We start from the raw sequence: 15,493 nt of genomic DNA, 5'->3' as shown, positions 1-15,493 counted from the left end.
ATTTCCAAGTGAATGTACACCTGACCTGGAATTCCAGCTTGTCCCAGATCTCTGACAAGTGTACAATCCACATGTTTGCCTTGTTCACACATTTTATATTTTTAGGTATACCTTAAAAGCTTAAGCGTATACCTAAATAACCAAACCAAATTTGCGCCTCTGCACATAAGGTAATAACTTCCTGAGCATGAGCAATAAACGGAAGTCTAACTTTCCCAAGCTGTGTCAGGGATTGGTTTTGAATACCTCACCCATTTCAGCTTCCCTCAGATCTAGAAATTAAGCAGCCAGGTGAAACTCTGCACCCTTTTAATGAATACAGCACTTAGCATTTTGAAACGTCATTATTATTCTCATTTTACAGAACGTTTCTATGTTCCTTTTGCTGTTACAACCTATCGGGTGCTCTTACTGTGAAGGTATTTATGCAAAAGCCTTCATCTTTCAATCCAGGAAGTAAACAGAATAGAATGTGAAAAGGGAGAGAGCAAAGAAAAAAAATGAATCTTCTGGATAGTTCACTGCATATTATTGGGTGGCTGCAGAACTGAGGGCAACATAAAGAGAGCCTGCTGAAAAGACCAGTGGCCTGTCTAGTCCAGTATCCTGTTCTCACATTGGCTGAGCAGATGCCTATGGGAAGTCTGTAAGCAGCACCTGAGTGCAACATCACTTCCCCACTTGTAATTCTCTAGCATTCAAGGGCACGCTGCCTCCAACAATGGAGGCAGGCTATAGCCAAGGAATTGCATGGGGGACGGGGGACGGAACTGCAGCCCTTAGTCTAATTTGGGGGGGGATAGGGGGGAGCCCAGAGGGAGGGTAGGCAAGAAGTGGGAAATTGAAGGGAGAAGCTGAAAGGAGATGGGGGGGAATTCTCTGCAAGGGATCAATTCATACCACTGTCAAGAGTGATCTGTTTCTCTCTTGGCAGCCCGCAGGGTGGGGAAGGCAGGAGATAGAAGGAAAGAGACACACAGAGAGAAGGGGGTGTCAGAAAGAGAGAGAAGGGGTGGCCCCACTCACTCCTTTTTGGCTCTGCCCCACCCATGCTTACTCCAGCTCTGTCTACCACTGATCCTCAACAGGAAGTGGGGAGAAGCTTCCCCACCGCTGGCACAGAAGGAAAGCAGCACCTCTGCCACCACCAGATTTTGGGGATCTGAACTACCAATGGTTGAAAGGCGACCAAGTTACAACAGAACGAGCTGAAGGCCCAGAGTTTGTGCAAGTGCTTATGCTTGCTTGGACTGGACGCCAAGCGGAGACCAGGGTTTTCCTCAGTGTGAAAGCCCACCACAACCACAGTCTTCTTTTGCTCAGCAACACTCGGCACACTTACTGAAAAGATTAACAAGGCCTCCCGAGTCCCAGGGCACAGCTGGAGGCTGATGCTGTCTGTATTTCACAAACAGGAAAACAGGGCGAGACAGTGATGCAAACCACCCACCGCCACTGCAGGCGGAGGTGGCAGAGGCGAGTCTTGGACCCAACAGAGCTGGTTCACAGGCTTCTGTCTGCCCCACACCCTGCATGGTGATGACAGGGAGATTGCTGTGTTTTCCCATCATTTGCACAGGTGGGTGCAAGAATCCTCCCAGGCCCAGTATTGCTTCAGATCCCAGTAAAGATCCTCTGAAGGCTGCCCAAGATGCTCTTTTAAGCCCTTAAGGTAAAGAAACTGAAGAAAGAGCACCAGGTGTTCTGGGGTTTGCTACAGCGTACTTACCGGTACTAATATATATCTTTGTGGTTGCACTCTCCAGGGCAGTTGCACAACACTGCAAAACACCCATAATATTTTCCCATCTCCATAGGACAAGACCAGTACAAGTGTTCTCTGACACCAGCAAATAAACAACCAACAACAACTGAACCATCATCCAGAAGTGGCATAAACCAGCAGCAGAGGTCTTGAAGCCAGCAGCCCTTTCTCTGCTCACAGAGGTACCAGGTTGTTATCAACACTCAAGAGAGACCTGGCGGGAGAACTAAGCAAAGCCTCAGGTGCAGAAAGGTTCCTACTTTCAGAGACTTCAGGAGTCACAGATCACGTTTCCAAGCTTCCCTCTTTAACTGGGAGCTCTAGAAACTTGTATAGATGAGTGCTGACGATGGGGGTTCTAAAATGGCAAAGACCCTCAGCATTTTCCTTAGGATGAGCCATGGTTAATTTAGTCCTGATTAGGACAAGGGCATTAGAGACAGTGGGAGTTATCCAGTCTGTGGAGAATTCCTTGCATTGAATTTTAGCTTTACTTTTCGACAGGCATCCCACACCTACCCATATTTTTGCCCGGTGCTTTGACCCACATGGAAATGCCCACCATTTGGTAAGACCCACCCTGACAGGCAAAGAAAGCCCTTCCCCTCCTCCATCAGGCTGTGCTCTTTTGCAAAGCAGCTGGGGCTCCCTTCCTTCCAGGGTTTCAGGAGGTTCCTTTCCAGTCCTACGCAGAAAATTACTATAAATAGGCCTGCCTCAAAGCATCCTGAGCATCTGGGAGTCGGCCTCTTCCACACACCCTTGTGTGGCCTTGATTAGCAGCAGCAACAATGTGGCCACTCCCCAAAGTAACAGGCTGGCACTGAGTGATAATTCTCTCTCCCCCCTCCCCAAGGAACAGCTGCTGACATCTCTGGAGGTCATGGAGCCCAAGAGAAGCAAGGGGGTCTGGCTAGCTGGGGTGGCGGTGGGAGAGAGACTACGAATGAAGGAACCCAAATAGCGAGAACAGCCTCCAACTTCTTGCAAAATATCCCAAAATGTTCATCATGTTGCCTGTCTGCTTGAAAACATTGCCCAGCCATTTCCTTCCCCGGTAATATGGCACAAATCCTCTCCATCCTGTTCTTTCCATTCAGAGCCAGACATAGGGCTCATCCAGACTTCATTTTCTGCCACACTTTCCAAACACACATCTGCACTTTAAAGCTGTGTGTCCAAGTGGGTTTTTCTACCCGTCCTGGCACTTTCCCTGGGAAAACCCTCATTTTACTGCTGAATCATAGCAAAAGACAATCTGCAGAAAACAAGATTGCGATTTGTTCTGATTCAGCAGTAAGACATGGGTTCCCCAGGGAAAGTGCCTGCACACAAAAAACCACCACACACTCAGACACAGAGCTTAAAAAATCCCATACTTGTGCCTAGAAAAGTGGCACAAAATGAAGACTGGTTAATCTATACACTCAGCAAAACCAGGTGATCTTTCAGAGACTGTACCATTTCATACTGGGGGAAGGGGTGTCCTATCAATGTGTTATGGTTTCCTCATGTAAAAAATACTCCTACACTTTTAAAACAAGGGGTACTGCATGCAGTTTGGCATCAGGAAATGTGGTGATATATTTTTCTGTGTAGAAGAGGTTTTTGTTTTTACATGTGGGAGCATTTGGTCATGCTGCTTGAGCTTGAAGTGCTTACAGTAGAGAAATAATTTTATCATATGTTGTTGTTGTTTTGCTGAACATGTAAGTTCTGCTCTCTCACCCCATCCCATTCTGTTGCCTCCCTTTCCAACTGTCCTCCTTTGAAGGGGAGCAACCTCTAAAAGATGGAAGCAAGCATACCAATTCAGCAAAGGCATCCTACAGCAATTTCCTACTATTGCTATCATGGAGATGATTCTGCCATGCTGACATCTTCAGTAGAGTCAAAGAAGGTTCCGTAAGTATTTGAACCTGCTGTTAGTCAGGCCTCCCACTATAGATACTACCTGATAATAATTCATCAGTCCCTATTAGGCAGTTGCCCAGGGTCCAAAACCAGAAACAAGCCTGATTGAGGGGGCGGGGAATCCTGTAAGACTTAATCAGGGAAGCAGCACTCTCTCCTACCGAAACACCCCATGCAAATGCTATCTCCACCCCCACATTACCTCAGAAAACAAGACCTTGGAAATATGTATTTGTCAAGATAATATGTAGTCCAAGTCTCAGCTCCATCCACCCACATCTGCAAAATGGGAATAATTACACTGGCCTACTTTACAATGCTCTTGTAAGGAATACTAAGCTAATGTACATGAAACAGCTCAAGCACTTGAAAGCAGGGAAGGCTGGGGGGGCTGTGCTCTTCCAGGTGTTGTTGGACTACCGCTCACATCATCCTTGACCATCAGCCATGCTGGCTTAAGCAGTTGGGAGTCCAACAATATCTGGAGAGCCACACGTTCCCCACCCTTGTCCTAAAGTAAATATTAAGTATTTTTATTAGTATTATCATCAAAGGTTGAAAAGCCATGTGAAACAAAGGAAAACATATGCTACATTACAGGGACAGTGCTTTTAATATGCAATAATTAGCTGTCCCTGCGTACTACAGTGATATAAATGCAGTAGGGTGGTGGTAATTACTATGGCTTAAACACCAACGTGGATCTTTGTTAACTTATCTTCTGATTGGAGCTGAGCGTGAGAAGCTGAGTCAAGTAGTAATACCATGTAAAGCAGGTTCAGCTCCTACAGGTTGCAGCACATCACACAGGACATCAGTTTTTTAAAAAAATAATGTGATATAGCCTCATAGATCTTGTGCAAAAACAAGAGCTGCCACATCTGTGTCTCATATTAGCCTTACAGTTTCAAAGCTTAGCTTTGCATGGGCCTTGATCAAGTGCAAGTGGCCTGCACCACACCCTCAAAGAACTCGGCAAGAAAGGGGAGCCTTTCTTCTCACTGAAATATATTTAGACCTTGATCCTCTCCTACTTGCCACCAAAATATGTTACTTCAGTTTCACCGAGAAAACAGAGGGTCTTCCTTGTTCAATAATGTTGTCAAAGGCAAAGCAGCAGTAACGATTCATACACATACAGTAATTCCACTGAGAATACACACAGGCCAGCTACAATTGTTTTCCCCCATCCCAATTAATTACAGTATATCGGTTTAACGGCACTATATTTTCTTAATACATCCTGGGATCTGTTGCTTTTATGAGAGTCCCCAAAGAGTTCTCCAATATGGCAAAAACAGATGCTAATTCAAAAAGAAGATGCACAGCACAGCAAGCCCATCATCACAGCTGAACTGTCGGATGGGCACACCAGCAAATCAAATGCTAGTTCTCCATCTTGTCTCTCGCCTCCCTCTATCATTTACTCACCCAGTACTCCCTCTTCCTCCTCTTGCATAGCTGCCTGGAGAATACCAGCAAGGAATCAATTCAGTAAGGAATCAATGCAATGGGGATGGGTAACCTGTTAGCCATCATCCCTGACCACCGACCATGCTTGCTGGGGCTGCTGGGTGTTGTAATCCAATAATATCTGGAAGGTACTAGATTGTTGAAGGCTGCTCTACCAAGATGCTCATGATTTATGTTGACAGTGTGGCCAACTTCTAAAAAGAGAGCTGCCAGACTGGCTGAAGACCCGACCATCTGTGGTGGAAGCCCAGCTCCTTGGCAGCAAATGTGCAGAATGAGGGGGAGTTTAGGTTTAATAAGCAAGTTCCTCCCATTCCTCCAACTGCAGGCAGCCAGCATCTTTGAATCGTCTTTTGAAAGGAAAGATACATGAAGATTGGTGCACATGTAGGTGGGTGGAGAGTGGGGTGGATGGGCTGTGCTTACTCACTAGTGAAGGGAAACTGCTCACAGCCACTACTTAGCATTACTTCACACACTTTCCAAAACCCAGCTCTGGCACTGGGCTAAACCCTGGCACAAATGAAGCCCTAGATAGAGCGCCAGTCTCAGCTACTCAAGGCAAAAGCAAGCCACCACTGGTCCCCAACTGGTGCTCCCCTTCTCTACCCAACTCTTTCTTACACATAAGTCTTCCACACTCTTTCTCTGACAGTGGTGGGGGAGAACTTCCAGGATTGCTCCTGGCATATGCATTCCCAAAGCAGCTCACTTAAAACAGCAGGCACCAATCATTTCCAAGATGGAACTAAAGGTAAAGGTAAAGGTACCCCTGCCCGTACGGGCCAGTCTTGACAGACTCTGGGGTTGTGCGCCCATCTCACTTAAGAGGCCAGGGGCCAGCGCTGTCCGGAGACACTTCCGGGTCACGTGGCCAGCGTGACATCGCTGCTCTGGCGAGCCAGAGCCGCACACGGAAACGCCGTTTACCTTCCCGCTGGTAAGCGGTCCCTATTTATCTACTTGCACCCGGAGGTGCTTTTGAACTGCTAGGTTGGCAGGCGCTGGGACTGAGCAGCGGGAGCGCACCCCGCCGCAGGGATTCGAACCGCCGACCTTTCGATCGGCAAGCCCTAGGCGCTGAGGCTTTAACCCACAGCGCCACCTGCGTCCCGGAAAGATGGAACTAGCCTACAGTAATTCCTGTCGGAAACCTGGGCACACGATACATGTTCAACCCCATCACCCCTGACTCTAACAGCTTAAAAAAAGAAAAAAGAACAGGCTGTTTGTTGCACCCAAAATCTACAGGAGGGATGAGGAACCTCTGGCACCTCCTTGCCTCTATTCCTCAGCTGTCCTCTGTTCAAGGACATTTTCCAGACTATGACATGTCCTTGACTGCCTGGCTGTTCACAACTTTAGGAAAAACTTCTTTCTCAAAGCAGGCTTCTCAACTCGCATTTAGTGTATTACTCTTGGAAACCGATAAGGTTCCCAAATACCTCACATTCCCCTCACATTCCCATCTATCTCTGAGAATTAACTAACTAAAATAGCTGGCTATTCTTCTTGCTTGAGGCACAGCCCTGCATGGGCGTCTATTAAACCACACCCAATGCGAAGAATAGAACTCTAATGTCTGGACTTGCACAGGCTTGCAGACTAAGTAGTTGTGGTTGCCATCAAGGCAAGTGACTTTTGTCTACTTTCCTCTTCTGGTAATGTGCTTAGCAGAGAGCAGCTGACCCAGTCTTTGATTTTAAAGGAGTGTTGCTGTTATAACATGCAGTCAGACACACTGGCAGACAACCGCTCCAAAAGAATTTAATCCAGTCTCTCCCAAATGCTTTCTGAGCAATGCAGCTCACAGATATTTCCTTCAATAGGACATCCTAAGCAGCAGCAACCTTACAAATGTTTTTTGGAGCCACTCAAAACTCTGCAACCTTCTGAGTCTGAAGGCTGGACTACAGATATTGCTGGCCTACAGCTCCCCTCATTCTTGACCATTCACCATGCAGGCTAGGGCTGATAGATGTTGGAGTCCAACAACATATGGAAGGTCACAGGTTCCCCACCCCATACATTTGACCTACAACTTTCTATTCTAACAACTGGCAAGACCCTCCCAGATTGAGGTGAGGTTGAACCAGAGTTGCTAATATAACAGATACATCAGAATCCGAGAACAAGAGCTGATACAGCTATATCAGCATTCTCTCTTTACTAAATAATGCAGGGATTCCCCCCACCACGTCATATATTTCCTATGCTAGTTTCCATGTGGGAAAACCCCAGCTGTAATAATAAAGTTCCTTCTATTATAATGGTGTTGCAATTTTAAAAGGGGTGTAGCGCAGAGGTAGGGCACAATCTTAGCACGCAAAAGTTTACGGGGCCAGGTTCAATCCCAGACATATCCAGATAGGGTTGTGAAAGATTCCTTTCTGAAGCACTATTGCCAGACAGACTATATGAGCAAGAAGGACCAACTGACTGATTGGCTGCTTATGTTTCTCAACGGCTCATCCAGCTTGAAGACCAGTGTAAGTGTACCAAGGAGAGCATCAGATTCAGACCTTCTCGCTGAAGGCTGCAGATGAGAAACTTGTGGCAAGTTTTGCTGGTTCAGAACAGGTTTCTTCAGCCACTGGAGACAAAGTAATCCAGATTAATCTGATACATACCAAGAAATGCTGTAAATTCATTATTTTATAAAGGTGGGCTGTTGCCCGAGAGACAAAGAGAGAGAGAGAGAGAGAGAGAGAGAGAGAGAGACTACAATGTTCAGGTTCTATTCAAACAGACAGAACCTAGTGCTTCCTGTTCAGCTTTGATTCCACAACATTGAGCTTTTTGATTTACAATGTTTTGTGGCATAGATAGGTTTTTGTGAAGTTGTGCTCTTAAATACTTAGGCTTCCTGAAATATCATGGAGAAATTACAACAGCCAGTCATCTAGGTTATGACAGTATTCTCCCTTAATTAAGAAAATTACAGCCCTATCTGGCATGATTCTATGTCTTTTATTTCATAACGCAGCACCTGCAGAGAACATCACTGCTTTGAATATAGGTGTTCTGGTGGGGACTTTGCTTTCTGATATATATATATATATATATATATATATATATATATATATATACACACACAGTGGACGCTTGGGTTGCAAACGTGATCCATGCGGGAGGCACGTTCGAACCCAAAGCACCGTGTCTGTCCATGCACAGGTCACGATTCAGCACTTCTGCGCATGCGCAAAGCGTGATTTAGCGCTTCTGTGCATGCGCGAGCACCGAAACCCGGAAGTAACCCGTTCCGGTACTTCCAGGTTTGGCGCGATACGCAACCCGAAAATGTGCAACCTGCAGCGTCTGTAACCCGAGGTATGAGTGTGTGTGTGTGTGTGTGTGTGTTGTTTTAGCTATTTCTGTATATGCAGTTGTTCTGTTTATGTTTTTATTGTAGTATAAATTGCTTCAGAATGCCTCATTGGAAGCAATTCATAAATGAAGTAAATAGAATAATAACAAAAAATAACAAACATTTAAAATCAACATATGGGAAATTATTGACGTTGAAAAACTGGACAGCTGGTTTTGTCCCTGTCCCCCATGGCTGGCAACTGATGTTCTCCTAAAGCAGGGTGGTCCAACACATGGCCCAAGGGCCACATGCGGCCCTCGAGGCCTTTTTGGGTGGCCCTCAGCAACACTTGATGCCTCCTCCAAACCTTCACACTGACTTTGGGGGAGGAGCTGTGAGGGCTCTGACAGGGTCAGAGTCCTCCCTCCTCCTTCCCAAAGCCTAGTCAGTGCTTTCTCAGCTTTGGGAAGGAGGTGAGAGGGCTCTAGGACACTGTCAGAGCATCCTTCCCAAAGTCCAGGGCCTCACTTACCTAGCATGGCAGTGTGAGGGCAGGGGGAGGTGTGAATTTTTGGCCTCAATCCCCTGCCCCATGTGACAAGGCAGTGTGTGGCCTGTGGGTTCAACATCCAAGCACTTTTGAGGCCAACTGGGTATGAAAAGTTAGGCCTTCCTGTCCTAAAGGCAAAAAAAATAAATGATGCCAAATGAGGGCTGGTTTTGTCACCTTCCTTTGCTGCAGCAGTTGAGTGTTCCTTGCAGCAGCAGTAGAGCCAATCAGTTCATCTAATTAATCCCTTCCGAAGCATTTATTTGGCTAAAAAGGAACCCCCAGCTTAAACCATCTACAGATGTTTAAATACTAATATATCCATCACAAATGTTACATCTTAAATGAGGCACCCCCCTTGTCCCTCACATGAGAGAGAATGCCTCTCCCAAGGCACATCTATGCACTACTTTAGAAGGGGGGATATATCCAACAAAGTTATTCCATTAGCATAATGACTTCTCCTTTGTGCAGGCAAATCTCCTCTCCTCACCTCCCCGCCTCATCTGTTCTAAAGATACCCCACCCTTTGGAGCAAACTGGGGTGGGGATACAAAATACCATGGCACAGGTGGAAATTCTTAAGCTAATGGTACAACTTCATTGGATATAGCCCAAAGGAAGTTATGCTTCTAATTTCAAACATGCTATTTTTAACCATATGCAAATTTAATCTATAGCAGGGGTGGGGAACCAGTGGCCCTTCAACTCCAAGGCGCATCAGTCCCATTCAGCATGACCAATAGTGACAGATGAAAGGAGCTGTAACCCAGCACTATCTGGTTCTCCATCCCTGGTCTATAGATCAATGAATCAACTCATAGTATTAAATCAACTGAAATTTCTTTAATTGGAATGCAGTCCTGAAGAGTCTTCATGAGGAAAAGCAGCAAAGTCTCTCTCAAGTTAATGACATATCATGTGCAGGAGAGTTTAAATGTCCATAGTCTTCAATTCTGAGTTATATCATACTCAAAATGTATCAGGTTCAGCACAACAAATGCATTCTCAAATGCTTCAACAAACAAGCTTACCAACACTTTTTGAGGTTCGCCTCACATTGCTGCTTTTTGAGCAGCAGTAATGAGTAATGGGTGATGCCCTCCATCAACAATGATGACACAAATCTGGAGATGAATCAGCAATGCATTAAAACAACAACAACCAACCCACCTGCAGCTGTGCGGGGTCTCAAAAACAGAGTGCCCTTCCTGACATCTTTGCCCGAAAGAAGGCAGCTGAGAAGTGGTCTTGCCACATGACAGGCAGTTCTAATATCTTTCCAGTGCTGAAAGCCAGAACACACTTCAAATGTTTTCCATGAGAAAATTCCCAAAAGGATTCAATTTCCTGAAGCCATGAGTTCCAAAACGAGACTGCTGCCAGCATCATTGGCTATCGCTGCTTTCCTCATTGTTGAGGTCAAGCCCACCCAATGAAGGCACTTCTGCGTCTGCATGACCCTCCCTTGCAGCAATCCTGCTATCACAGCAGAATGGCAGAACAAAGCATTAACACACGTACACACCGTCTCATATTACCAGGCTGCAATTGCAAAAGCCAGCAGAACGTGCACAAATTGATTCCTTGTGACCACGTTAGCTTTCCAAGTCACTTTTTGAGATCCCCTTTTCAAATTTGGTTGTGGTGCTTAACTGTTTGAGAGAAGGAAAGTTTGCCTGCCTCCGAGAAATGTGTCTAACTGTAGAAGAACGAACAAAAGCAGCTAAATGTTCCCAAATTCCTTCACCCTATCCTGCTGTGCAGTAACTAAAGCCTATCCAACACAACCTGCTCTCATCCACTGTGCTTCCCAACATCATTAATATGGCATCCAAAGTCCCACTTTGAGGAATCCTATGCCAGGGGACTAATCATATTAATTGGAATTGGCCTCCTAGAATTATTACATAGGCTTGCAACAAAACCTTGTGTTTTTTTCCTGAGCACAGGTAGGCCATGTACTGAAAGCGAAACATTTATACATAAAACAAATCAGATTGAGTAAACATGAACCCCTTCTCAGACATGCTGCTCTCTGCCATTTTTGCCTCCAGCTGAACACATGACACTATACTATGGGTAGGGGATTTGTGCCCTGCCAGATGTTGCTGGACTCATCAGCCCAAGCCAGCATCGCCAATGCTCAGGGATGATGGGAGCTGTAATCCAGCAGCACAGGTTCCCTACCTCTGCAGTGAACTATTTCAACTTTTGAACAGGTACAGGGCAGTATACAAATGTAATTAACAACAAGAACAACAACATATTTAGCAGTCTTCTAATTCCCAACACTTGCACTAAGATGACAGAACAGAAGGGGGAAGAGAGGAAGGAGGGGAGGAATGGGGGTTAGAGGTAATAACACAGCTCAAATCAATTTTCCTTTAGTTGTGCTTAGTTATATCCACAAAGGAGCTGGATTGCCACTCCTCCAACATGGAAGTTCAGAGGCAAGGTGTGAAACACAACCAACCCATCCTTCAAAGCCAGGCCATTAGCCCCAGGGGATGCTGTCTGCAGGATCACTCAGCAAAGTGGCAGAGGAAAGAGAAGCATTAAGATCAAAGCTCAGCTTCATCTGAGACCAGTGGTCAGGAAACGCATATTCACAAGAGACTTATCCCAGCAGAGAAACAGTTGCCCTGTTACTCCCTTTATCTCCCTGCTTGCAGGATGTTGCTCCTACATGTGAACAATCTGCAGCTGTCATTAAGCAGGAATGGATAGGGACAACTGGCAATAATTTGTACAATAGTGGTAGGCCCTATTCAACCACCACAACTAAGGAAACGGCTGGAGATGCTTATTTATATACTGCTCAGTTTATGTTGAGGTTAATCTATACAACCATGCATGTAAATTGCTTAGGATTTGCACACAAAATCCTACCAAATGAGTATGATCCCAGGGACAGAAGAGTTTGCTTGTGTGCAGAAGAAAAGTATCATGTGAGTTGAACCTGTGATTCCATTTATTTGAGGGCAACCAGAGTGGAAACTGAACTTTTAATCTTCCCCTTTCATTTCTTATCACCACCAACCTCAAGCTAGTCTCTTCATGTTTCATCACTGCTCAGAGAAGACCACAGACAGGACAAAAGGGAGAAACATGCTAAGAGGTAGGCACATTTGGCAAACCCTCACCATAATCAACTCCTGCCTGGAAACCTATATTCCCACTGTGGAAGGACGTGTGGATCCAGAACTGGCCTCCACAATCACTTACAGACTCACTGTTAAAACCGTGTTTTATGGAAGACTATCTTACTCGGCTATGAGTGATTGTCAAAGAAGAAGATTTTGCTCTAGCTGAGGAAAAAGGAACATGTGATTTTCCAGACACTGCTGGACTACAATTCCCATCACTCCTGACCATTGGGCTATGTTTGCAGCAACTGATGGAAGCTGGGGTCCAGCAAAATCCAAGGGCTGTAGATTCCCCACACAGTTCTCTAGCTAACGAAGCATTTACCAGCAATTCTCACAGTGCCAGAGTACTTACCTCCATATTATGAGAGATCAACAGAGTTCCAGGAATCTTCCTGCTCTGCATGCAATGAACTATTAGAATGCAAGTTCCAGAACTCCTTCCTCCTCAGGAAGCCATTGGTTCCTTCATTGCCTGGGACACAGCCAAACTCTCGCCTTGTTTGTGTTGCTCAAGGAGTTCCTTCTTTGTTTCTCTTTTCCTGCAAGCTTATTCCACCAGCTCCTGGCTGGCACTAGTCTCTTCTTCTGTACAGGCCGGTCTAGGAATCTGCCCCAAAAATCAACTGTCTCCTATCCCACCAATCCTACCAGGGCTTGTAACTTGGGCAACCTATGTGACCGGCTGCCTACAGCAGTGTTTACACCAAGGCAAGTGTTGGTGAGTGGGCTGTGTATGAGCAGGATACAAATGTGGAATCTTTTTTGTGCAATACCAGAAGCAGGGCTGACCCTAACATTGGGAAGAGGGAAGTTGTTGCCTCAGAAAGCAGGGGCTGGGATACAAGGAATGGTGGAGATGATAGGCACCACTGGGTGTGCCATTTAGCCCGCTCTGTGCCCCCTAAGGTAGAGAGCCCTGTTCTCAGACGCAATGGATGATGCTATCCAATTTACACTGCTGAAGTAAAATTCAACAGCAAGTCCAGTTAGCTTCTATATGTATCTTGAGGTGTATACTTGAGGTGGCAAAATATCTTGGGCTGGCCCTGACCATAAATCCACATTTAGATAATTTGTATCCTGGGATACCTGCACACCAGCCCATAGCCTGATATAAGAGATTCTGTCTCAGTGAGAATAAAACAAATGAAATCAGCCTGCCAGCTGCAACGCCAATGTTCTCTGGCCAAACCACAGGCATGCTGAGCAGCCTACACAAGCCACACAGACGCAGTTGTGCAAAGTGGCCTTCTGTGAGGACACTGTCTCCCATGGGAGTAAGAGGTCAGCTAAGCTTTTATCTGACTGCACAGCACCCATCCCAAACAGCAGATTAAGATCCTGGTGCTTTCTTCCTGGCTGTAAACACTGCCCTTGCCCACTGCAAAATGCAACAGAGTATTTCATATACACAAGGATTGGTCACGTTCTTTGGCTAATCAAAGATCTCTCAACCCTGCTTGAGTGAAATACAGTGAGAAAAATTGCTGTGTCACCATTCAGAATTATAGCTCCAGGATTAGCTTTTTCATCGGAGATGGGGAACCCACAGCCTTCCAGATGTTGCTAGACTACAAGTTCCAGGATCCCTGAACATTAGCAGTGCTGGAGGGGGTAATGGGAGTTAGAGTTCAACAACAGCTGGACACCTACAGATTTTTCACCCCGCCCCTGTTCTACACAAAGCAGAATGCATTTCCTCTCTTTATTATTCTTATAACCCACTCTTCCTTTAGAAAACTCTGAGCAGTTTATACAAGGCTCTCAGTGCACTCACTGATCCATACCCACTTAACTTCAACAATGAATGGTTTATGTCAGGAGTGGCTAATTCATAATTCAGGAACCTAATCTGAACCCCTCCCCACAAGCACATTTTTCTGATCCTCTCAAGACCCCACTGAGTTTGGCAGTGGCAGCAATAAGGTGGAAAAAATAGAGGATACACAGCACTGAAGTGGGTAAAACCCAGCATCCTGACACAGATGCAAATCACTCCTCCCTGGTCATTAAGACTGATCATTTGATCATTGGAGATGGAGTAATAATATTGCCCCTGCTCATCTGCCCCAAGCTATGGGCAAGTGAAAGTGGCCCCACCCATCATTGGCATGTGGCCCCCAGAGGATTGGCCAAGGGTAAGGGCAGCCCTTGGTCCAAAAATGTTGGCTGTCCTTGCTTTACCTGAAGTTGTTAATGATCGTCCATCCAGGCACTGAAACTTGGTTCACATCTTCTTCACTTTAGCAATTGTATAGCAATGAATGTGCCCACAACATTAACTAATCAGGGCATGTAGCATGGATCTTGTAAGGCTTTACGTTGTCCTTGCATAAGTACGGCATCAGAAGAACCCTCAGCACTTTAAAAGCCAACACTGACTTCCTACCATTGCTAATATCTGAGTCATCCCAACTTGCCTTTTCAAGGAACAAAAGTCCCAGTTTCTTTTGATGATCATCAAATCCAACCAAAAAGAAAAAAGAAAAAGGCCTCGGCTAAGCTGGTATCAATCCAAGACACCCTCTCAGTGGAACATTTGTTGCCCCATGTGGCTATGGAAAGAGTGAAATCAAATGCCAAACATGACTGGTTATGGATGAATCAAGGAAGAGAAATGCCGGCTCTGAAGCACGTAATTCACCTCTGCCAGTCCAGGCAAGGACAAGAGCTGAACAGCACTTCCTGTGATGCATCTTCCAAGTTGCAAGTAGCAAGAATTGCTAAATACTGTAAACAAGAGGCTTGCATCACAGCCATAGTGAAATGACACTACCGATCACTCATGCCTGATGAAAGTGCACCAACGTGGCCAGGGATGCATTGATTACTACATGAGTGCCGACTTGAGACAGCTCTTCCATCCCATTAATCAGTGGGATGTGGGCTGAGGCAGTCACAGGAACAGAGTTATCTAGGTAAAGGCCAAGTTCTTTTGCAGCAGGTTCCTCTCAGAAATGCAAGGAGGTAATGTTATAGAACTGCATGGAACTGCCTTGGTTCATCATTTGGAAAATGCAGGGTGGTATTCAACTAAGATTTCAACTAAGATTTACTAAAATTAATGGACCTAACTTAGTCGGGTTCATTAATTTCAGTGGGTTCATGCTGAATAAAATTTAGTTGAATACCATCCCCAGACTTCAAAACCTCACAAATGTGTCAGTTCCCCACTTGAAGCTCATTAAACAGATCCATACATAAATACACACACAATGTATCTGTGTCCAAAGTGGAGAAGACCGTCCATCCAAAATAAATATTTGATAGGCTTGGGAACTAAGACCTGTGAAACAAAGACTCATATGGATTCACACTATTTATATAGG

The 15,493-nt window shown here is 45.5% G+C and overlaps 1 protein-coding gene across 1 annotated transcript in view; it reads right to left on the bottom strand.

The window, feature by feature from the left end:
- DENND2C (DENN domain containing 2C) overlaps positions 1-15,493 on the bottom strand; it is a 59,719-nt gene that overhangs the window by 31,330 nt on the left and 12,896 nt on the right. The window lies entirely within an intron of this gene.

Source organism: Podarcis cretensis, assembly GCF_951804945.1.
Source record: "Podarcis cretensis genome assembly, chromosome: 6".
Lineage (NCBI taxonomy): Eukaryota > Metazoa > Chordata > Lepidosauria > Squamata > Lacertidae > Podarcis > Podarcis cretensis.
The sequence above is the reverse complement of the archived record's forward strand: the minus strand, read 5'-3'. Positions and strand labels throughout refer to the sequence as shown.